Source organism: Cibotium barometz, chromosome 4, assembly GCF_041138505.1.
Source record: "Cibotium barometz isolate CiBa-2024 chromosome 4, ASM4113850v1, whole genome shotgun sequence".
Classification (NCBI taxonomy): domain Eukaryota; kingdom Viridiplantae; phylum Streptophyta; class Polypodiopsida; order Cyatheales; family Cibotiaceae; genus Cibotium; species Cibotium barometz.
Genome location: NC_141049.1, coordinates 2,895,601 through 2,920,591, shown reverse-complemented (window position 1 = coordinate 2,920,591; position 24,991 = coordinate 2,895,601). Strand labels below are relative to the sequence as shown.

The following is a 24,991-nucleotide window of genomic DNA, read 5'->3' as shown; positions in this document are numbered from 1 at the left end:
ACATATAATGCATTTGAGAGCATAATTGTCCCACCATTGGCGGCAGTGAGCACAAATTGTCCAACTCCTTTGACAAGATAGGAGTTGTTTTTGGCACATGTAACACTACTTCCCTTGGGTGCATCACCCAATGAAGTAAACAAATGACGATGCGAGGTGATGTGCTTACCATACATATGAATTTGCCACCACTGACATGCATACATCATGTAATGAAGGATCATAGCTACACTGAACCTGGAATGCCCATTCACCTTGAGCATAGTTAGCAGATTCCTTCTTTCCAGCACTTGGTGCTGAAGCATCAGCCATAGACATACCAAAATCTTTCTTTTCTCTCTCTTTAGCAAGCCTCTTCCTGCATTCATTGATATAGTGACCCGGCTTACGTCAGTAATTACATTTGCCCTTGTTTTTGGACTTCTCCTTTTCACTTTTATCTGCAAGATAGCTTGGACCAATGGAAGATAGTGCTCCCATTTGGACTGCTGGTCATGATAGTATGACTTGAGGACATCAAAGGCCAACTGGTTATAAATTTCTGTCTGGCCATCTGTCTGGGGATGGAATGCACTAGACAACTGCAACTTGGTTCCGAAGTTTTCAAATAATGCCCTCCAGAAATGCGAGGTAAACTTGGAATCTCTATCTGATGTTATGGTGCTAGGCAAACCACAAATTGGATACCAATGCTTGAGAAACAGACGGGCTACGTCCTCGGCTGTGGCCGTATGCTTGCATGGGATGAGCATGCAGAATTTACTAAAGCGATCCACAATGGTAAAACACTGAGTGTTGCGGGATCCAGTGGATGCTGGTAGAGGCCCTACAAAGTCCATAGATATGTCGGTGAAAGGTCCGTCGGGGATAGGCAAAGGTTGAAGTGAACCTGCCTTCTTTGTATGGGGAACCTTGACTTTTTGACAAATCTTATAGGCTTGTACATGTGCATAGACATCATGCCTCATCTTTGGCCAATAAAAGGACCGTTATAATTTCTCGAGGGTACTGTTGATACCCCTATGTCCTCCAACTAAGGAGTCATGGGCATCGTGGAGAAGAGCGGAACGCTTTTCCCGAGTAACACAGAGACGGTTCTTGTAGAACAACCAACCGTTCTGTACTGAATAGTGGCCAGGCTCAGAAGTGAGGGCCAAACTATACTGAGTACCAAACTCAGGGGAGTCGACATATTGGTCTTTCATACTATCCAAGTCCTTCCCCGTGATTTCGAAAATAGTAACTTCGTGGACTGCCTGGATGTTGGACTTTCGACTGAGAGCATCTGCTACTGGGTTATGCTTACCAGGGATGTATTCAATCGTACCTCCAAACTGTTGGAAGATTTGACTCCACCTGGCTTGTCGATCACTCCACTGGGCACTGGGCATAGTCTGAAGCCACTTAAGTGCTTGGTGGTCTGTTTTCACTGTGAAAGCCTGTCCATAAAGAAAAGGCTTCCAATGTTTGAGCGCTGTGATCACACCCAAAAGCTCTTTGTCATATACCAAATAATTCTTTTCGGCGACATCCAACTTTCTGCTATAATATGCCACGGGTCTATTGTCCTGCTGGAGGACTGCACCTATGGCTACATTGCTGGCATCGGTGATGACCTCAAAAGGTTCGTCCCATGATGCTAACTTTAATACAGGTGCTTCTGAGGCAGCTTTTTGGAGTGCACGGAATGCATCAAGTGCCTTACCTGTAACTAAGACCTGCTGCTTACGAGTCTTCACCCCCTTCAGCAAGTCGGTAAGAGGTGCTGCAAGGTTGGAAAACTGATGGACATGGGTACTATAGGCCTGACAAAGACCTATGAATGAACAGATTTCTTAGGCGGTCTTAGGAATGTCCCAATCTAAGATCTCCTGAACCTTTGATGGGTCCAGTCTAATCCCATCGGAACCGATGATGTAGCCCAGATACTGAACTTCCTTAACACCAAAGACAGACTTTTTGGCGTTTATGTAGAGCTGGTTATCTCGCAAAAGTTGCAAGACTTTCTCCACATCTTTCTCATGCTGCTCCGCAGTGGCTGAGAAGACTAGTATGTCGTCAAGGAATATGAAAACACACTTCCCAATGTGGACTGCGAAAATCCTAGACATCATCTTATTGAACGTTGCGGGTGCATTTGTAAGCCCAAAAGGCATGACTATGAACTTGTAGTGACCACGCTCTGTCCAAAAAGCTGTTTTTGGAATGTCAGCTTCAAAAATGCGGACCTGATGGTAACCACTCTTGAGGTCGATCTTAGTGAAAAACTTAGCACCGTCTAAACGCTCCAAAATGTACTCTATCCTGGGCATAGGAAACTTATTCTTGATAGTGAGTTTGTTTAATGCCCTGTAGTCTACACAAAGGCGTGCAGACTTGTCCTTCTTTTGGACAAATAGGATAGGTGCAGCAAATGGGGAGGAAGAAGGCCGAATGAATCCGACTGAAAGAAGCTCAGATAACTGCTTTTCTAACTCGCCCTCTAAAGTCTTGGAAAGACGATAGGGAAACCTGCTAGGAGAATCTGATCCAGGGACCAAATCAATGTGATGGTCCTCAAGGCGAGAGGGTGGGAGACTGGGCGGGAGATCGTCCCTAAGCATAATGTCCTGGTGTCTGGATAGGAGGTCTGCTAACTGAGGGACTGAAGATGTAACGGATGCTACTAATGAGGGAGGGGCTGTTTGAGCACGAACATGAAGGAGTGCTCCTTCTGCTCCCTTGCGGATAGCTCGTCTGGCCTGGAGATGTGAAATCAATGGGATGCCAAGAATGCTTCTATCCCCACGAATCATGACAGGCTCAAGAAAACCTTTACAAATAGTAAAAGTGTCCTGCCCCAAATTGGGAATAGGCTCATACTGACGGAACCACTAAATTCCTAAGATCATGTCACACCCCTACACAGGAGAGACGATGAAATCTCGTTGAAATGATGCCTTCTGAACTTCAAAGGCAAATTACCGTGCCTTCTGGGAAATGTGGGTGCGAAGACCAGGTGTAAACCCGTCCACATCCAGATGATATAGGACTAATGTGCAGTTCAATTTATTAGCCAACTAGGGAGAGATGGCGTCAAAGGACTACCAATTGTCGGCCCTAGGCAGAGCCATAAGCTCGGATGAGGCTCTTCTGAGCAGCATCGCTCTCACCCTCCTGCTTAGCATCAAATACCACGGATGGCATAGGATGCATGGAAGGTAAAAGTTGAACTACATTTGAGGTAGGAGGCGGGGCTGGAGGAGCTAGGGAGGCTGTGGCAACTCTGGCAGAAGGAGCTTTGGCAGCTTGTGCCGCTTGCCATTTGTGGCAATCCTTCTTACCATGCTCTATAATATGACAGAAAAAACATCTATTTTCTGACTGGTACTTCCGTTGCTCCTCTGGAGGAAGATAACCTCCAGTAATGCCTGCTTTAGCCTTTTCATCAGGGGATTTCTTAGGTTCTTTATCCTTCTTACCCCCTGAACTGAAGCTATTACTGCTGTCCTTCTTAGCATCTTTAGAAGACACGTTACCTTTCCCTGTCTGTGCAGCTGATTGCTGTTGCTGGGGTTTGGTACTGGACTGAGATGACTGCTTGGGCTTGCCCGCGTTAAGCTTCATTTCTTCATTCTGAGCGAGAGTCAGAGCCCGGTCATATGTACTTGGTTCAAAGTTACGAACTGTGAACCGAATGTTAAAGTCCAATGCACGAATGAATTGCTTCATCTTGGCCTGCTCAGATAACCCTTACCATCATACTTACCATCATACTTACTGAAGTTTGGTTGACTGCGAATGATGGTGGTTGATGCTGCTGCGGGCTGCTGGCTAGTGACACCTATGACTGGGGAGACTGAGGAGAGCTGCTGATACCTCAAGTGTATGGCCTCCTTTTCCCGTTGGTGTTCGCGTAACATACGTTCTCGATCAAGCTCACGTTGGTGTTCCCGAGCGGCGAGTTCAGCCAGACGCCAATCTTCGTCGATCTTGCGTTGGGCTTCTTCATAGTCCCGTCTTTCTGTTTTTTCTCTTTTCCTTCGGGCCTCGTCCTCTCTCCTTTGTTGTTCCATCTGAAAGAAGAGGGAGATGTAGTCGGGTGCTGCTGGAGGTGTAGAAGGACGTGCTGCTGCTGCCTCCAAGAGACGCTCCATGAGCAGCTCATTCTGAGCTCTAAGAAGAGCTATGGTGTCTGCTGTAGGCGGAAGAACAAAGTCTCCTTCGGGGGAGACGTCTTCCGGCTGATGAGTACTCTCTCCTATAGACATGATGCTGAAGTCGGTGGTCGTGCCGGAACGCAATCTAACCATCCAAGGATGCCCCCACGCTAGGATACGGTGTGTGTGGACAATCTGAATCTGATACCAATGTGATGTGCAGCGGAAGTCTTTGTATTGGAAGCCCTATGCAAGCCTATTTATACTAACTCAAAGTTGGTCAAGTTGGCTGGTCATTTAATAAAGTTTATATTTATAAATGACAAATAATGCAAATAATGCTAAATAAATACTATAAAATATGGAAAAAATACCAGATAAATCCTAGTAAATTCCCTAAGACTTCTAGGATGTTCAAATGATGCACAGGCATATGAATGCATATTATGCAGGATGCAGAGTGCTTTCTGATGCAGACCCTAAGGCTTCTACTGACTCTACATGCATGGATGATTCTCTCCAAGTGGGTTAAGGGACTTGACTGACTGACTGACCCGCTAAGGCTGAGGAATGACCTACGTAGCTCATGCCTGACTTATCCTGGACTGAGGATGTACAATGGGGTCACAGCGTACGACAATTATCATCCTATTGGGTTCTAAAACTGTACAACTGTTGCACTTCTGATGATGAGCCACCATGCACTGAGTGCAGAGTGCATGTGACATCCTCTATCTTTCTCTCTCTGAGTTTTTGGCATCATGATTGATGGTGCATATGAGGATTTATCTGTCATGGAAACAGGACATTAGTTTTTCGTAAAGAAACAGGACTTTGGTATCAAGGATACAGGCCTATGGTTTATGGAATACAGGTCTTTGGTTTATCGGATACAGGTCTTTGGTTTCGTGTGGAAAGCATGTCTCTGGATTCATATGAACAGGTTCTAGTTTTCTCGAGGTTACATGCAAGCTGTGACTATAGGAAGGACATATGGTTTGGTACAGCCCTACTGCTGTTTGGGAAAAGGGTTGTGGGATCCATGATTGAGATGGAGAAGACCTTTTCAAGCAGGGAGGTGTCGTACAGGTGTGCCTTCTCTATGGAATGCTTTGCTGTAGAGTTCTTATTTGGAAAGTCCTGGGTGAAAAGCTATAAGGGATCCTATTGGTAAAGGATTCGACAAGTTGTACTTTGTACTCATATTTGATCAAGTAAAGAAATACCGCAAGGGGCGCCACTGCGTTTTGGGGCCAATCGGTGTCCTTGTATATTTTGCAGGAGCACTCTAGCTCCCCCTGTTTGTTTCCCTTTTCCAGTTTCCCATGGGTGATGAAGTGTTTTGTGTGCGAGTGTTTGTTTCACCGCCCGTCAGATTTCTGAAGGCCGGTTTCAGAAGTGCTGAAGTGTTATGTCCACGATCAACAAGGTAAGTGGGAATCTTATTTGCCTTTAGTTCAAGCTGTTTTGAATGATTCTTTTTCTTCAGCTATTGGCAGGATTCCATATGAGGCAGCATTTTTTGGAAGACCTTTCAAGTCATTGTTGACCAGGACCTCGTCTTCAGTACCTGAAGCGAACAGAGTAACGGAGTCTTACCATGAGATTTTAGAGTCAATAAAAGACAGATTGGCTAAAGCGCAGGAGGCCTACACTCGACAGGCCAATAAAGACCGAAGGGATATGAAGTTTTCGGAAGGGGATTGGATTTATCTTCGGATTATGAAGCAAAGGTTGAAACTCGTGGGCAAGCGATGCCCAAAGTTGTCTTTCAGGAGCTTCGGACCTTTTCCCATCAGGAAGAAGATTAATGAGGTGTCTATGCAGTTAAAGTTACCTCCGAGTTGGACTATGCATGATGTATTTCACGTCAGTTGGTTAAAGCCATATGCAGGTCCAATCCCTTCAGAAGTCAAAGACGAGGCGGAACCAGATATTGTTGATGAAGTAGAAGTTATGGTTCCAGAACAGATCCTTCTGCACCGTTTCAAGCATGGCTCAGGCCGAAGACAAAGACAGTTCCTCACGAAGTTTTAGGACCGAGGGACCCACGAAGCGGTATGGCTTGACAAAGACTTTTTCGAAGACTATCCAACGTTATTGACGGATTATTTGGAGGCTATACAGCTTCCGTCAAGTTAAGCAAAAGGGGATGTCACGTGCATCCCGCACTTGGATGCCACGTAGACATATCTATACAGAAGGTGCAGGACTTGGGATGGTAAACTGGTCCCATGTGAGCCCAGTCCGGGACGAGTCAGCCGAGGATCCATCTCAGTCATCCGAGGTCAGGTGTGCATTGTCCTGCACCGGAGTCCAAGGTCAGGTGTGCACTGTCCTGCACATGAAACAGTGCCAACCCGCGCTGTAAGTCCCCTTTTGGAATGATGTCAGTGATTCTGTGTACCGGATGCCAGATCATTGTGTAGATAGTTAGGGTTTGCTTTTAGGAATAGGGGCCAGCCCATAGGGCTACCCCAAGTCTTAGTGTGGGCATGGGGATGGTGTGAAACCACCCCCATGAGGGCCAGGAAGGTCCTGGCTGAACCCACCAGCCATGGAGGGGCTCTAGGACATCCCTAAGGGCAGGCTAGGGGAAGCCTACAGGCTGTACAGCCTAGTTATGGCTGTAAGGGCAAGTATGGGGCAGCCTGTATCAGGCTGCCCAGTCCCCAAAACAGTCTAAAATAGTGCCCAGCCCTATCCTAAATCAAGCGCCTGATGCCCAGCCAGCCAGGAAGAGATGCGCAGCATTTATATTATTTTATTCAGCATTAATACTGAATATTCAGTCGTGGGCAAAAATAGAACTGGCCGCCTGGTTTTAGAACTGGCCGACTACTTTATTGTAGAAGTATAAATAGGAGAGCCACAATCCCATTGTGTTATCTCATCATTCACCAAGTGCTCAAGCAAACCAAGGCTAGGACAGCCAAGAAGTTGCCAAAGCAAAGGGGTGGAGGACTGCAGGTCAAGGGCAGGGATTTCTCAGCCAAGAAAGGTCAAGGTTTTCTGTATTTTCTTTCCAGATTCACATCATTCTAATAAGAGTATCGGGCTGCTTGGGGTGCTGCTTGCGAGGTGGTGAGGTTGTAGAGGTTACTTGGCAGGATTGGGTTTCCACTGGTGGAATCCTTGGTCATCCAAAGGCACTTTGTTCGTGAAAAGATCGTTGCTCATGACATCTTGCTAGAGTTCTGTTCGACGGAGGACAGTGTGGTGGACCTCTTCACGAAGTCGCTATCTCAAGCGTTGCTCCGGCGGCACTCCAGCTCCTTGGGATTGGTTTCCTAGCTAGGAGCTGAGAGGGGGTGTTAGAAGTCATCTCCTATCTATACATATACACCAGGGCCTCTGTTGTGGGTGTGCCCGCCCTTATTAGGTGTTTTCTCATTTTTCCCCCACTCTCCATATTTTTTCCCCATTTTTCCCTATTTTTCCATGACTTCGGTGGCTGCCCTATGATGGCAGGATGTCCAAGTAGCTGGCGACTGCATGTGTTCACATTCTCGAGCAGGCCGATTGATGTGATCTGGTCGTGGACCTCTCAAATGCTGGCCTACTCTTTTTCTGCTGGCCGATTGATAACATTTGCTGGTCGTGGGCTTTTGTGTCTTGTTGGCTGTCCCTAATGCAGGCCGACTGCTCTCTTGGGGCCATATAAAATGGCCCCATAGCGCCCCCATGCCATTGTATCAGTTTTCGGGATTTTCCTTGTGTATATAGGGCAGAGTTACACGCCTCTCTCTCTCTCTCTCTCCATTGTTGTATTTTTTCTGCACTTGCTCTTGTGTTCTCAGATTTTGTCTTCATCTCCGCTGCATATTCTGACATCTCTTGGTTGAGTAAAAAGCAACCTGATGTTGCCACTTCTACCTATGAGGCTGAGTACAAGGCAACCTTCACCACTACAATTGAATGTGTATGGCTGAGGAGATTATAGACAGATCTTGGTGCGGGTCAACACAAACCAACCCCTATTTACATAGATAGTCAAGAGTGTTATGGCTGTGGCAAAGAATACTATGTTTCATGCACGCACGAAACACATTGAGATTCATTATCATTATGTGCGAGAGCGGCAATCTGCAGGAGAGATCACATTGGTCTACTATCATACACAAAACAATGTTGCAGATATGTTAACAAAGGCATTGCCTGAAGAGAAGTTTGAAGCATTCCGCAAAGCTTTAAACTTACTCTCCTATCCAAGGTGATCTGCATTCCCTGTACAGGTTCACATTATCACTACAGGGGAGATTTGTAGGACATTATTATGTAGTGCTAGTGTGAACACATGGGCTAGACTGGGGGCACTTTTTCTCCCATCGGGTTTTTTACCCATCGACACCACGCTTTATCCACTTATGTACCCTATTCCTTGTACTCCATTCATTCTTCATTACGTGCATATCTTTTGCCTCTCTCCACTCACTCCCCTCTCACTCTCCTGTGCTTGTTGTGTCCCATTGCATTCCAACAACGCTTCTATGTGGATTACAAGGGGCTCAACAAACTCACTAAGAACAGATATCCGCTACCTAGAATGCATGACCTGGTGGATCGATTACAGGATCACCAAAATCAATTTGTGATCAAATTACCTTCAGATATAGATACACCTTGAGGACATATCCAAGACTGTGTTTCGCACGTGGTATGGCCACTATGAATTTCTAGTCTTACCTTTTGGGTTGACCGATGCTCCTACTACTTTTCGACAGATGATGAACTATCTTTTCATCCATATCTCGGAAAGTGGATAGTAGTCTTCCTGAATGACATACTAGTGTATAGTAAGTCATTGGAAGTGCAGGATAGTCTTAGAGATTTTGAGACGAGAGACATTGTATGCAGAGTCTAAATGTCGCATGCACACCCATCAGGTGTACAAGTGGGGCATGGCATCATCAAGCATCCATAAATATTAAGCAGGACATTTAAGCATTAATCCAAGTATTACTCAGGCATCTATCAGCATAGGCATGTGTATGGGGCTGTTTCAGCACCATCTTCAACAAATAAAGTAGTCCATAGCAGCTAGGCCATTTAATAGCATCAGGTCATGGGCATTTATGGCAGCCGACAGCAATTCATGGCAGCCGACGGCAGTTTAGAGCATTTATTGCAAGTTGTGAAGGAACAGAAGGTTGGCCGACTGCAGTAAAGGTACCCGACCAACATCATCTCAGCATATAAATAGAAGCACAGCATATTCAGTCCATTATCTCATCTCCTCAGCGTTTCTCATCCATGGAGCAAGGGAGAAGCAGATCAACAGTTTGGCCAGCATATTCAGCACATAGTTCATCATTCCTACCTCCTACATAGAGGGAAGCCGGCATTGAAGGGTGGATCTCAGCATTGGAGCCAGGAACAATCCTCATCATCAGCATTCAGCCTATCCCTCTCATCCCGAGAAGGATCTTCATCTAAGACAGCATCATAGATCTATTTAGATCTCATTGTAACCCATTCATCAAATATAGCTGCATTGCATTGCATTGACACTAATTGTCTATCTCTTAAGCATCATTAAGTGAAGTTTAGTTAGCCTAAGGTTGTGATTACTACGGTCAATCCCTCACATGTCACATTAGTATCAGAGCAGCATTTGCCATTCAGTTCCCACAGTAGACAAGTCTTTGGCTCAAAGGATTCAACTCCGACAATTGACCTCAATCCCGACAGAAGAAGTCAGAAGGGGGCAGTGGTTTCAGTGGAGAAGGATCAGCAGAGGAGTCAAAAGGTTGCCAGGTATACCACACCCAGCAACAGTTTAGCAAAGGGGAATGTCACATGCACACCCATCAGGTGTACAAGTGGCATGGCACCATCAAGCATCCATAAACATTAAGCAGGACATTTAAGCATTAATCCAAGTATTACTCAGGCATCTATCAGCACAAGAATGTGTATGGGGCTGTTTCAGCACCATCTTCAACACATAGAGTAGTCCATAGCATCTAGGCCATTTAATAGCATCAGGTCGTGGGCATTTATGGCAGCTGACAGCAGTCAATGGCAACCGACAACAGTTTAGAGCATTTATTGCAAGTCGTGAAGGAACAGAAGGCTGGCCGACTGCAGTAAAGGTACTCGACCAGCATCATCTCAGCATATAAATAGAAGCGCAGCATATTCAATCCATTATCTCATCTCTTCTCAGCGTTTCTCATCCATGGAGCAAGGGAGAAGCAGATCAGCAGTTTAGCCAGAATATTCAGCACATAGTTCATCATTCCTACCTCCTACATAGAGGGAAGCCGGCATTGAAGGGTGGATCTCAGCATTGGAGCAAGGAACAGTCCTCATCATCAGCATTCAACCTATCCCTCTCATCCCGAGAAGGATCTTCATCTAGGATAGCATCATAAATCTATTTAGATCTCATTGTAACCCATTCATCTAATATAGCTGCATTGCATTGCATTGACACTAATTGTCTCTCTCTTAAGCATCATTAAGTGAAGTTTAGTTAGCCTAAGGTTGTGATTACTTCAGTCAATCCCTCACATGTCACACTAAATGTGACTTCTTCAAGCAAGAGATTCTCTATTTGGGGCCATCTCAGTGGATGGTGTGCTAATTGATCCAGATAAGGTTTGGAATGTCTTGGAATGGCCCATTCCACGAACAGTGAGACAAGTGAAGTCGTTTCTCGGCTTTACTAGCTTCTTTAGGAGGTTTATCAATGTTGGAAATTTTGGAGCTAGTGTGTCTCTGTTTGTGTGTGTGTCACGTGCATCCCGCACTTGGATGCCACGTAGACATTCTGTACAGAAGGTGCAGGACCTGGGATGGTGAACTGGTCCCATGTGAGCCCAGTCCGGGACGAGTCAGCCAGGGATCCATCACAGTCGTCCAAGGTCAGGTGTGCATTGTCCTGCACATGAAGCAGTGCCAGTCCGCGCTGTGAGTCTCCCTCTGGAATGATGTCAGATGTGCTGAGTATCTGGTTTGCAACTGGATGCCAGGCCTCTGTAGGCATGTAGGTTGCATGTAGAGATGGGGCCAGCCCATAGGGCTACCCCAGTGTGAGGATTTGTATTTGCATTTGTAGAATGGGCATGGGGGAGGTATAGAACCATCCCCAAGGGGCCAGGAGGGCCCAAGATTTGCCCACCAGCCAAGGCATGGGCTAAAGGGGCTGTCGGCCAGCTGTACTACTGCTGGACAGGTAGCCGACCAGGTCTAGTACCCTACCCACCTAGTCGGCCAGGTGTAGGGAGCTGTCCCACACCTCTGCGCAGCATGCCCAGCAGCCAGGATGCTGCCCCAGAAGCATGCGCAGGCTGGACAGTGATTAACATAGTGTGAAAACACTTTAATAATAAAATTCAGTCGTGGAGCTCCCTGAAGCCAGAGCCGACTGGATGCTGAAGGTGGTATAAATACCCCAGCCCATAATCCATGAATCCATCTCATAATTCACCAAGTGCTCCAAGCAACCAAGGGCCAGGACAGCCAAGAACATTGCTAAAGCAAAGGGGTGAAGGACTGAAGGTCAAGGGCAGGTTTTCCAGCCAAGAAAAGGTCAAGTACTTTGTATTTGTTTCGGATTTACATCATTCTAATAAAGCAAATACACCATCCGTGGTGGGGGCCCTACAGAGGGTAATTGGGACCCAATACTGTGTCCTTCTCCATCTCCCCCTTCTCTCCCTATTTTTCTGCACATCGTCTTTCAGTTTGTGCGTTAATTCCGTCGCGAAAAGAGTGCTGTTTTCTGAGTTTTGAAGTACCGATCCTTCTCCGAAGCTTCCGCATATTACAGTGGTATCAGAGCCTACTTCAAGGACAAAGATTCAGCAAGAAAACCAGAAAATTTTTTCGCTCGTGTGGTTGGTTTTTAGACGCCGGTGGACTACCCCTTTCGGAGTGACTCCTGTCCCTCGAAGGACGGTTGGTTTTTAGCCTCCGGAAGCCTCCGGAAGTCTCCCACACAGATAGTGGATGGTCAGATTGCGTTCCGGAAAGGAATTGCATTTTCCCGCTATGGCGAACTTTGGCGACGAGAGAGAACCAGAACCATGGGACCAGAGTGCACCAGGCAGCCCAGCTAGGGCACCCGGCTTGAGTGTACAAGACATGTTCCAGCAGATGATGCGAGCAATCGCAGACCAGACAACCAAGTTGGATGAGCAGAAGGCGCGGATTTTGGCTCTGGAGGAGCGTTCTCGCTCTCCAGCGTTGCGTTTTCCATCTCCTCCTCCCTCTCCTTTCGTACCCCAGATACCAGATCTTCGTCACAGGGACCCTCTCGAGGGGTCACAGCCGCAGCCAAGCTCCTTGCTTGAGATGCAGATGCGTGCATTGGAGATTCGACAACGAGAAGACGACGCCATGCGACGAGTGGAACACGAGCGTTACCTCAGAGCTTTGGACGCCAGATTGACACCGACGGCGCCCTCGAATCATTTTCCCGAGAAAATGAATTTCAGTAAGTATAATGGTAAACTCGATCCCACTACTCTGTATTCATGGTTACATCAATTTGAAGCTTACTTTGCCGCAGTTAGGAAAACAGATACTGACAAAGTGATCTTGGCTAGTTGGTACTTGGAAGGTGAGGCCATTCCTTGGTGGACTCAGTGGGCTCATGCCCACACCAGATCAGGTATGGCAGCTTATGTGTGGGACGAGTTCGTCCGTGACCTTAAGCAGTGGTTTCTACCGCCCCACTACCTTGAGCGACTCGAAGACGAGTTCAGGGGAGCGCGTCAGAACGCGCAACCAGTCCTTCAGTTTGCCAATAGAATTTCGACCTTGTGTCTGCAATTAGGCTTATCTGATACGGACAAGAAAGGGCAGTTTTTGTATGGCCTGGACACGCAAATCCAATGGGAGGTGCGTATGTTCAGGCCAGCCACCAGGACGCACTCTCGCTTGCGCAGAGTGCAGAAATGAAACACAATGGTGGCAAGCCCAAGACTTCCCAGCCGGCTTCTCCCAAGGCTAACGCCTCGGGGGGCAAAAGCCAGAACCAGACGGGGTCTTCCCCAGGACAAAGCCCGGAGCCTCTGGCTCCAAGAACTCGAACAATGCGTATAAGCTTACTCCAGACCAAAAAGCGGAGGCAGGCAAGACAGGTGGCAAGTTGAGTGCTGAGGAGCTTTCTCAGTACAGGAAGGAGGGTAGATGTTACTTTTGTCACACAAAAGGACATACTTCTCGGGATTGTCCGAAGAAGCCTCCAAAGGCCGCCGCTGCCTCCACAGCTTCCGTGGTGAGCACAGCTCCCACACAGACCCCAGTGGCTACCCCTAGTTCTTCAACCCCCGGTGCTTCAGTTGGAGCAATTATTAGCCGGGAGCTCGAAGATAAGCAGAAGGGCGCCCATGACCAGGAGTATGAGCGCAACGAATTGCTCAAGTCCTTTGGCTACATAGGTGGCCAGAGAGTCGTTGTCTTGTTTGACAGCGGCAGCACGGAGGATGTGATCACGGAAGAGGCCGCTAGGCGTGCCCGTTTCGAGCTAACTCCGGTGGACAAACAAGTTGAGGGTTTTAGCACAGGTATGACAACGAGCGTCAAGTATGAAGCTCTAGGTGCTAAATTAGTGATTCAGGGCATAGAGTTTGTGCGTGACTTTATGGTTGCCCCTCTTGTAGGAGCAGACATAATTTTGGGTATCCAGTGGTTTCACAAGTTTCTTCCTGATGTCAAGTGGGACAAGCACACGTTCCAGATCGATCGGAATGTGTCAAACACCCCGGTGACCATTAAGTGTGAGCCAGGTATTCCAAACTTTCCGCTCATAAGCCACTTGCAGGCTAAGCGAGCAGTCAGGAAAGGCGCACAGTGTGCGATGATTTACATCCAGACAGCCCAGACGGTGGCCAGTGCTTCCGAGAAGTACTCGGTTCTCCATGAAAAGTTCCAGAAGATTTTTCTTCGGGACAGTCTCCCTCCCCAGCTTCCCCCGTCCAGACCGGAGGATCACAAGATTGACCTCCTCCCAGGCTCGGAACCCCCGAGCAAGTTTCCGTATCGCCTTTCTAAGGCAATGGAATCGGAGTTGGACCGCCAACTCCAAGAATTGTTGCAAGCTGGCTTCATCCGCCCCAGCGTGTCGCCATTTGCAGCACCGATCTTATTTGTCAAGAAGAAAGATGGGTCTTCTCGGTTGTGTGTCGATTATCGTGCACTCAACAAGCTGACTATCAAGAGCAGATTCCCGATGCCTCGAATTGACTATATTCTCGAGAGGCTGAATGGAGCTAAGGTGTTCTCCAAATTGGATTTAAAGAGTGGGTACCACCAGGTTCGGATTGTAGAGGGGGACATCCCCAAGACAGCTTTCCGTACAGAACAGGCCCACTATGAATTTGTGGTTATGCCATTTGGTTTGACGAACGCCCCAGCTACATTTAACCGCATGATGATGCGTATTTTTCGGGAGTTGATTGGAGTGTGTGTGTTCATATTTCTGGACGACATACTCATATTTTCAGCTACAGTTGAGCAGCATGACATTGATGTGGAGAAAGTCCTTAAGTTGCTGGAAAGCAACGAGCTCTATATCAATGAAAAGAAGTCAGAATTTTATCTGTTCCAGGTACATTACTTGGGATATATAATCAGTGCCGAAGGCATACGACTTGATCCGGCTAAAGTGGCCGAGATTGTTAACTGGGAAGTACCTCAGACCGCTTATGACATTAGATCATTTGTAGGTATATGCCAGGCATATTCCACCCACATTGACAAGTTTTCTGATCTCTCGGCAGACCTCACCGATCTGCTAAAGGGAGTGAAAACAAGGAGACAAAAGATTCGAATGACTCCACGAGCGTTGGAGGCATTCCAGAACCTCAAGGTGGCTTTGTCTGAAGCGCCTTGTTTAGTCCTTGCCTCGTAGGACGAACCATTTCAAGTGATCACCGATGCGAGTAACATCGCAATTGGAGGTGTATTGCAACAGAATGGTCATCCAGTAGCTTACATGTCTCGTAAGTTACTGCCCGCCGAAAAGAACTACTCAGTCTATGATCGTGAACTCCTAGCAGTTATTCAGGCCTTGAAACATTGGAAACATTTCCTGTATGGCCGTGACTTCGAGGTTCGCACTGACCATCAGGCATTGCGCTGGATTCAGACGATGCCAAGTGCACAGTGGAGTGATCGACAACACCGCTGGAGTCAGATATTCCAGCAGTTCGGTGGCATGATTGAGTACCTTCCAGGAAAGGCCAATCCAGTGGCCGATGCTTTGAGCAGGAAGGGACAAGTATCTGCGATTCAGACCACTAGACTTGACCTTGTTGGTACAGGACTAGAAGACATGAAGCACACGTACGCGGATTCTGAGGAATTCGGTACACAGTGGGAACAGGCATTGGATGCCACAGGACCATGCCATTTTTTGATACGCGATGGTTGGCGTTTCTACAAAGGCCGACTATGTGTCATGAAATCATTCCGGGCAGCTCTTCTCCATGATGCCCATGACGCCATTACAGGTGGTCATAGGGGCATGAATTCGACTCTGGAGAAATTAGAACGGCAATACTATTGGCCAAAGATGAGGCGTGATGTGTTTACATATGTACAACACTGTGACATTTGTCAAAAGGTGAAAGCTCCTCGTGGAAAGAAGATAGGGTTGTTACAGCCTTTGCCAATTCCTGAGGGTCCTTTCCAGGACATTTCGATGGACTTTGTCACAAATCTGCCTCCCAGTCCGAGTAAGCGTAATACACAGTGTTTGACTATTGTTGACAGGTTCAGCAAATTTGTTATGCTTATTCCTTGCAGGGCCAATGTGACCGCCGAGGATGTTGCCCAACTATTCATTCGGCATTGGTACCCGATTGGTGGGATTCCTAGGACCATAGTGTCAGACCGAGATGCCAAGTTTACCAGTCATTTTTGGAGGGCATTGTTTGATAATTTTGGTACTAAGTTGAATTTTTCCAGTGCATTCCACCCACAGACAAATGGCCAGACAGAGATATACAACCAGTTGGCCTTTGATGTGCTGAAGTGTTATGTCCACGATCAGCAAGGTAAGTGGGAATCGTTTTTGCCTTTAGTTCAAGCTGTTTTGAATGACTCTTTTTCTTCAGCTATTGGCAGGACTCCATATGAGGCAGCGTTTGGAAGGCCTTTCCAGTCGTTGTTAACCAGGACTTCGTCTTCAGTACCGGAGGCGAACAGAGTGACGGAGTCTTACCAGGAGATCCTAGAGTCCGTTAAAGACAGATTGGCTAAAGCGCAAGAGGCCTACACTCGACAGGCCAATAAAGACCGAAGGGACATGAAGTTTTCGGAAGGGGATTGGGTGTATCTTCGGATTATGAAGCAAAGATTGAAGCAGGTGGGCAAGCGATGCCCAAAGTTGTCTTTCAGGAGCTTCGGACCATTTCCCATCCGGAAAAAGATTAATGAGGTGTCTATGCAGTTAAAGCTACCTCCGAGTTGGACTATGCACGATGTATTTCATGTCAGTTGGTTAAAGCCATATGCAGGTCCACCCCCTTCAGAGGTCAAAGACGAAGCGGAACCAGACATCATTGATGAAGCAGAAGTAATGGTTCCAGAACAGATCCTTCTGCACCGTTTCAAGCATGGCTCAGGCCGAAGACTACGACAGTTTCTCACGAAGTTTCAAGACCGAGGAACTCATGAAGCGGTATGGCTCGACAAAGACTTTTTCGAAGACTATCCGGCTTTATTGACGGATTATTTGGAGGCTATGCAGCTTCCGTCAAGTTAAGCAGAAGGGGATGTCACGTGCATCCCGCACTTGGATGCCACGTAGACATTCTGTACAGAAGGTGCAGGACCTGGGATGGTGAACTGGTCCCATGTGAGCCCAGTCCGGGACGAGTCAGCCAGCAGGCCTCTGTAGGCATGTAGGTTGCATGTAGAGATGGGGCCAGCCCATAGGGCTACCCCAGTGTGAGGATTTGTATTTGCATTTGTAGAATGGGCATGGGGGAGGTATAGAACCATCCCCAAGGGGCCAGGAGGGCCCAAGATTTGCCCACCAGCCAAGGCATGGGCTAAAGGGGCTGTCGGCCAGCTGTACTACTGCTGGACAGGTAGCCGACCAGGTCTAGTACCCTATCCACCTAGTCGGCCAGGTGTAGGGAGCTGTCCCACACCTCTGCGCAGCATGCCCAGCAGCCAGGATGCTGCCCCAGAAGCATGCGCAGGCTGGACAGTGATTAACATAGTGTGAAAACACTTTAATAATAAAATTCAGTCGTGGAGCTCCCTGAAGCCAGAGCCGACTGGATGCTGAAGGTGGTATAAATACCCCAGCCCATAATCCATGAATCCATCTCATAATTCACCAAGTGCTCCAAGCAACCAAGGGCCAGGACAGCCAAGAACATTGCTAAAGCAAAGGGGTGAAGGACTGAAGGTCAAGGGCAGGTTTTCCAGCCAAGAAAAGGTCAAGTACTTTGTATTTGTTTCGGATTTACATCATTCTAATAAAGCAAATACACCATCCGTGGTGGGGGCCCTACAGAGGGTAATTGGGACCCAATACTGTGTCCTTCTCCATCTCCCCCTTCTCTCCCTATTTTTCTGCACATCGTCTTTCAGTTTGTGCGTTAATTCCGTCGCGAAAAGAGTGCTGTTTTCTGAGTTTTGAAGTACCGATCCTTCTCCGAAGCTTCCGCATATTACAGTGTGAACCTAGGGTTGTCCGCCCATGTGTGTGTCCGCCTATCCGCCCATGTGTGTGTATCCACTTCTTATGGTGGATAAGATAAGTTGCCACATGGCAACTTATCTATGTGTATGTGTGATTCCTTTGGGTCATAAGATAAGGAAGGCTACATGCCTACAAAAGTGTGTGATTCCTTTGGGTCATAAGATAAGGCTACGTGCCTACAAAAGCATTGTACTCTAACTATTCTAAAATCAATCAAGCTACCATTGAGTTGTGCAAATATTCTCTCTCTAGCCTCTCTCTCTCTCTCTCTCTCTCTCTCTCTCTCTCTCTCTCTCTCTTTGCTAGCACTTGGAGAGTGGGCAAAGATACTACTAGGGAGAGGCTTGTCATTTTGAAGTTTGGAAGCACTGAGATGAGGAAGGACTTCCTCGCCAAGCGGAGGACGCTGAAAGGAGAGAAGATCTATTTGGGGGATGACCTCACACCCGCCCAAGTGGCACATCGACGGGAGTGTATGCCACGCATCATGGAACCGCGTAAGGCAAGGAAGTGGGCCATTTACACGGATGGCAGAGTGATCATCACAGACAGGCACACCGCATGACGGCGCGTGACCTATGAGACCAGACTAGAGCTAGCCGCCTGAAATTGCAATGGGGCACTATGGTTGGATGCAGGGCTCTTTGAGGACACCTTCAGAGGCAGGGATATCATACTATACACTGAGACACACCAGTGCCAGGGGAGCTGACTACCGGAGGTACCAGGATACAGCTGGAAGTCTATATATAGAGGGCACTAGAGGATCCGGAGGTTTGGCCGTACTATACAGGGAGGAGCTACAGCACACCATACAGGTAGTTGGACGGGATGATGAGGCACACTTCATATGGATCAGGATCAAGACAGAGAGGGCTAGGGATATATACCTTGCAGTGTGTTATTTCGCACCCGCCACGTCACGATACGCCACACAAGGGGACTCACCATACATGCCACTTTACGCTCTTACTGGTTGGAGACTTCAATGCCCGCAGAGCCCACATGCAGGTGCCCTTCTTTCAGCAGACTGAACCGGCTTACCAAGAGATCGACATCGAGGGCACCGACTTTACGAGGACCTCAGAGTATGGCGAGCACCTCCTCTCACTTGGCGGAGCACACATTTTTAACAGCATGACACGGTGGCCGAGCTCCGACTCCTTCCCATGTTACCCTTTTGGACATGGTGCCAGTACAGTCGACTACTTGATGGGGTCCCTCCCCCTAATACCAGACATACAGGATTTCGCTATCTCAACACGAGTTGCAGCCTTTTCCATTATATGAGTGCCATCCCCCGTCATTGCCTCTATCACTTCACCAAAGCGATGATTAATAAAATTATTGGATTTCCTACGATATTTATTTATTGAATAAGCAATTTTTGGCCTGCCAAGAGAGACCCTATTTTTTCTCTCAAGGAGAAGGGCTTCAAACGTGTGATTTATTTATTGAATAAGCAATTTTTGGTCTACCAAGAGAGACCCTATTTTTTCTCTCAAGGAGAAGGGCTTCAAACGTGTGATTTGGATTTTGGCTTCATATTTTATAAATGTTGTTTTGTCGTGGCTTTTAAATAGTTAAAACCTTTTTTGGGTATTATAGGCTCATTCAATATGGTTTTCGGTCTCGTGGCTTTTAAATAATTAAAACCTTTTTTTTGGGTATAATAGGCTCATTTCAATATGGTTTTCGATCTCGTTTTACTGCTGACGGAATTTCAGCATGCCCCAGATTTTCCAATAGTGCAAATTTGAAGATGCCGGAAGTCTCTATAACGGTGGGTATCGTCAACACAAATGTGGATATGTCCCTCTGGGATAACCTCATTGAGTTTGTACGCCATAATTTGAGGCACTTTTCTCCCTCAAAAGAGGTGGTACACTTCACCACCTACACTTCCAGATGGTGGCTCGAATACTGTCCACATCTATCATTGCCGTCGGCAAGTGTGTCAAACAATGTTTGATGTGGAATGTCAGCAAACCACCCGGGGCCATTGTCATGTGCCGTGCATTACGTTAGATAAAAATGCACACCTTCGAGGGCATGGTGGGCTATTGCGTCAAGGACGTGCATAAGCCTCACTTCTGCTTTCATGCGCACAATATTTCTGCATAAGAAATCTCAAGAGACAGAACCTTGTATGCCTAGTTTGGCCAAGGTGACCTCAAAAACAGGGTATGTCTTACCCCTATCAATGACTTTGAACGTGCCTTTGTATACAAGGAGAATTATATTCTCAACAAATGATCCGTGACACTTGGTGTCACCCTCCAGAAAATGATGAGAAGTGGGAAATACTTTCCCAGCGCCCAATGGATAATCCCGAAGGCCGGCACGGGATGGATTTCGCCAAAGCCCATCACTACATTGAAGGCGAGGCAGCAAGGTACTTCCCGCAGAATCCTGATGAGAAAGAGCAGGACACCGAACACAAGAAGAGGGACAAGGACTTCTGGAAGAGGAGCACGATGGCATTGCAATGAACCAAATAGGTAACGAAAGAAATCCCATAGTGGTTGAGGAAAGCCCGCCGGACGTTAATCTAAATGAACCGTACATAAATTCCTGGGAGGAGAGAGCTGCTGAGTTTCCGAGGGCCGTGAGTGAGGGTGATGACTTTATAAAACTTCCTCCACGCCATGATCTCAATGAAGAGGCTTTTCTGTAGTTTCCTCCCTTTGTAGCAGCGTTGTGTAAATAAATAAAAGTAGTATGCAAGGCAAAAATACCATCCGTAATAGTGTGTTACCCTTGTAAATTCAACCTTTACAAATATGACTTCTTTTTCGTGTAAAACTCCAAGGCAAGCACAGGCTAGGCCTTCTACCACTAGATTCCTTACTCTCCCTATGGAGCTATAGTCACAGCTGGATCCCCTGTGTAGTATAGCATTCCTAGATTCCCATATCCTGCTTAGTACTAGCAAGGACTAGGGAGAGAGGGAAGATTAAAGCTACTGTGGATCTACTGCTTAGGAAAGTCCATAAGCTCCAGTGTTCAAAGCCATCAGACACATACCCATTGATCTGAATCTGTGCACATGCATCTGTGAGACAAGGGTGCCCATTGGCCCCCCTGCTCTTTGCCCTAGCAACTGACCCTCTGTTGAGAAATGTAGACAAACTGATTCAGAAGGGCACCTTGAAGCCTCTGATGCTGCCCCAAGGTCAACCCTTCTCCACTCAACTCTTTGCAGATGACAACTGCAACATAGTGCAGTGCAGTGAAGAATCTATCAAGGGATTGATGCAAATATATGACAACTTCTGTGCTGTGTCAGGCTCCAAAATTGCCCCTCACAAAACAGAGTGTGTTAAACTGAGCTTCTCTGATAGGGCTGACTGTTTGGCCTCTTTGGGGTTGAAGGACTTGGGTCCTGGGAAGATTATCAGATATTTGGGTTGCCCTATAGGGCTGGGGCTGACTCCCCACCAATGTTTTACCTGGTTTAGTGATAGAATCAGAGGGAAAATCAAAGCCAGGGCCCATTTAAGACTCAGCTTGGCTGGCAGAATCATTGCACTAAGGCACATCCTCATGGCACTTCCTGTGTATGTTGCCACACTACTGAAGTTCTCAGGTAATGACTGGAACAAGCTTGCAATGCAGTTCAGAGAATTCCTCTGGAGTTTTGCAGATAAGAGGTCCTGGTCCTTTATTTCATGGGAGAAGATATGCTCTCCTAGGGAGGAAGGGGACTGGGGGATCCCTGATATCATAGCTAAGGCTCAAGGCCTGCTTAACAAATGGATTCCCAAACTGGACAGCCCACAACCTTGGGCACAGATTATTAAGTGGAGAATTGAGCAGGCCTCACTTAAAGGCTCCCAATGGCTCAATACAAGCTGGATTGATAAGCTAATGCACCCTGACAAGCTAAAGGGCTGGAACTCCTCCCTTACCATGAAGCTAGTAAACAGCTGGAAAGCAATAACTAAGGAGGCAGTATGGATGGGTTCCCGGTTTGACTCATCCCTTGAGCAGAGCATATGGCTTTGCAAAGATGCAATGCAAAATGGTGTCCCAGCAGTGGAAGCTAACCCCAGAGTAGCAAAAAGGCTGGAAGCAAAGGGTCTGGCAAAGTTCAAGGACATTTGGTGCTCTACTACTAAACAATGGCTGATCCCTGCTGGTAGATGGAATGCACTTAACAATGAAGAGCAAAGACTGATGCTTCATGTACTGAGCAATATCAAGAGGGAATGGCCCACCTCCCCAATGGTGACCACAAGGGTTAGCATCAAGTATTGGTCCCTCCCAAGCATAAGACCCAAGGTGTCTAGACAGAAATGGGCTATGAGAATAGCTGTTGCCTGGAAGAAGGAAAACTGCACTCTAACAGTGGATTATTGCAGGCAGAGAGCCAGGCAAACATGGGGCTCTACAGGCTCAGGCAGATTGGACCTACTCCTGTGGAGAATACTGAATAGGAAACTACCAGTTAGGGGCATAACCAGCAAGTGGAGCCAGGGGAACCCTTACTGTCCCAGGTGCAAAACCCATAAGAAATCTATGAGGCATGCTTTTTGGGAGTGCAAGGAGGTGTACCCTGTGTGGGTAGCAGTCAGCAGAATCCTCAGTGACTGTGGAGTGCTTGACAAGATCAACTGGAAGCAAGCAGTCATTGGATGCAAGGGCAGGATGAACCCTGCCATATATCAAGTGTGGCAAACACTGAGAGGTTTGATACTAAGCAGGATATGGGAATCTAGGAATGCTATACTACACAGGGGATCCAGCTGTGACTATAGCTCCATAGGGAGAGTAAGGAATCTAGTGGTAGAAGGTCTTGTACTAGCAAGGACTAGGGAGAGAGGGAAGATTAAAGCTACTGTGGATCTACTGCTTAGGAAAGTCCATAAGCTCCAGTGTTCACCTTAGGGTGCTGTATCTTTTTTGATACTTAATATAAATTTCTTTGCATTAAAAAAAAAAAAAGCTCCAGTGTTCACCTTAGGGTGCTGTATCTTTTTTGATACTTAATATAAATTTCTTTGCATTAAAAAAAAAAAGCACAGGCTAGGCCGCCTACCCTTATAGTGGCTACAAAGAGCTTCCCATCTGCAACCGACCACAGTCTCCCTTTTTGATGTTGTTGTCGCCTTTTGGTAGTCCTTTTGGCAGGCGTCAAGAAGACGAAACCAAGTTGGATTAGCCTAAGAATGTTCACGTTCAATTGTAGAGTGGTATTTGGCTGTGCTCTTGAAGACTTTGATGGGTCTCACCACCACGCGTGGGAACTCTATATCCATGGCTCGATTTGCCTGATCAAACTCACGGTCAAAATTGTTTGCCCAAACCTCCTGAATGCTAAGGGTGCAGCCCTTTGGAATGGTTGATGTGGTTAGGAGCAGAATCTGCAGACGGGGTAGGGTCAAAGTTTGAGGGTGACTGCATGGTTAGAAAGCGAAACCACGTGCACCGGCTTGAATGAAGAAGCTCGGATTTCTTGCATGCTTGATGATAAGCACCCTGCTTTACAAACGTGGAGTCATGGGTGCTAAAAAGAAGATAACGTTGTTATATATATATATACATACATACATACATACATACATATATATATATATGTATATATACATATATATATATGTCATACATAACAGTTGCCATAGCCACCATAGCTACGGGGTTTCTTTCTTATAATATGGCCACTATAGCCAATCACTGTGTTGGTTGTGTTTTCCAACTTATTGCCCCCTGCTTGCTAGAGGACTAGCCTGCCGTGCTACTATGCTCTACTAGCCTAGGGCTGGCCAAGGTGGGCCATCCCCAGTCCCATCGTCGTGTCTTCTCATGGTGAAAATGGTGGGTCCTAGTTGTTGCCTTTTAGCTATGCGTGTGGTGAATCTGGTCTCACTTGGTTCACTTATTGTGCTAAGTTGTTGGGAATGCTACATAGCTTAGTGCCCTAAATGCAAGGTGGTGCTCATCACATTAGCCGCAAGCCATGCCTTAGTAGTGACCAAGATGCTCTTCCACATTGAGAGGAGAGATAGTAAGTTGAAGAAAATCTAATACATGCTCACTGCAAAGATAGGATGAATAACTAAGCAAAAACAGGCATGTTGAGAAAGAAAGATTTAAAAAAAAAAACCCTAACCTATTCTCTAACCCTACCTTGTCCCCTTACACTCCTTCTACTTCCCACTCGGCTAAAGGATGTTGCCCTTCTCTCTATCTCGTGTGCAAAGAGGGTGTGAAAGGGCCCCCTTCTCCTCTTTAGACTTGTCTTAGAAGCAACCCTGCTATGATTTTTTGGTAGGACTCTACAAAGATCTCTATCCTCTTGGCAAAAGACTAGTCCTCAAGGATCATTCCAAGTCTGGGCAGGCTAGATGGCATGGATAAACTAATGTGCAGAGGTTTTGATAACTCATGCTTTCACTTCTACTACTAATAGCAATGGCCTTGGGGGAAAGGGGTTGTTGTGGTTAAAGGTGTTATTGTGAAAATGGAGATAGTTCTCTCAGCATCATTAGGGCTTACTTCCTATGCTTGATGGTTTGATTCTACAAGAGAAAGTCAAGGTCCATCCTTCTATCTATTAGCCTTAAGACTCTCTCTCTTTGCATAGTCATCCAACTATGGGGTTGCTAAGGGACCTATGAAGTGCCAAGTGTACTATGTGGATAGAGGATTATTTATTATTGGCTAGGCTTGATTGGATGCATGCCGAAACAAGATTTAACCTATTTAAAAACCATAGTTTTGTGAAATCTAATAAGTTTTGTTACTACTATAGATCAAGAGCTCACAAGAAGTGAACTAGTAAACTTGAGCAGTAAGAAGGGTTTCCCACACAACATCAGTAAATGAGTGGGATAGTGGGTTTTTGAGGCAAGATCTCTCTCTCTCTCTCTCTCTCTCTCTCTCTCTCTCTCTCTCTCTCTCTCTCTCTCTCTCTCTCTCTCTCTCTCTCTAACTCTAATTCAACAGAGCTCTACACTCTCTTCTCCTTCCTCCTCCCTCTAGGCTTTGAGCCAGGTTCTATCTGGTGATTCTCTCTCTACTGTCCTCCTCTCTCTAGGAGCCCATATCTCTATCTTGTGCTTGATAGTCTATGGCTCTCGTCTCTCTCAATTGGGGGCTGAATATCTTCACCAGGACTAGAGTTTGAGTAATCCCTCTCCAAGCCCTGGCGATTATAACCTCCCCACAGTGGTTTGAT

At 46.8% G+C, this 24,991-nt stretch overlaps 1 protein-coding gene across 1 annotated transcript in view; it reads right to left on the bottom strand.

Moving 5' to 3' along the window:
* LOC147638805 (pentatricopeptide repeat-containing protein At1g11290, chloroplastic-like) overlaps window positions 1–23,037 on the bottom strand; it is a 58,073-nt gene extending 35,036 nt beyond the window's left edge. Inside the window, exon 1 of the mRNA XM_086784628.1 lies at window positions 22,853–23,037. The gene's annotated coding sequence lies outside the window, so the exon portion shown is untranslated. The remainder of the gene's footprint in view (window positions 1–22,852) is intronic.
* Between the last annotated feature and the right edge of the window lie 1,954 nt (window positions 23,038–24,991).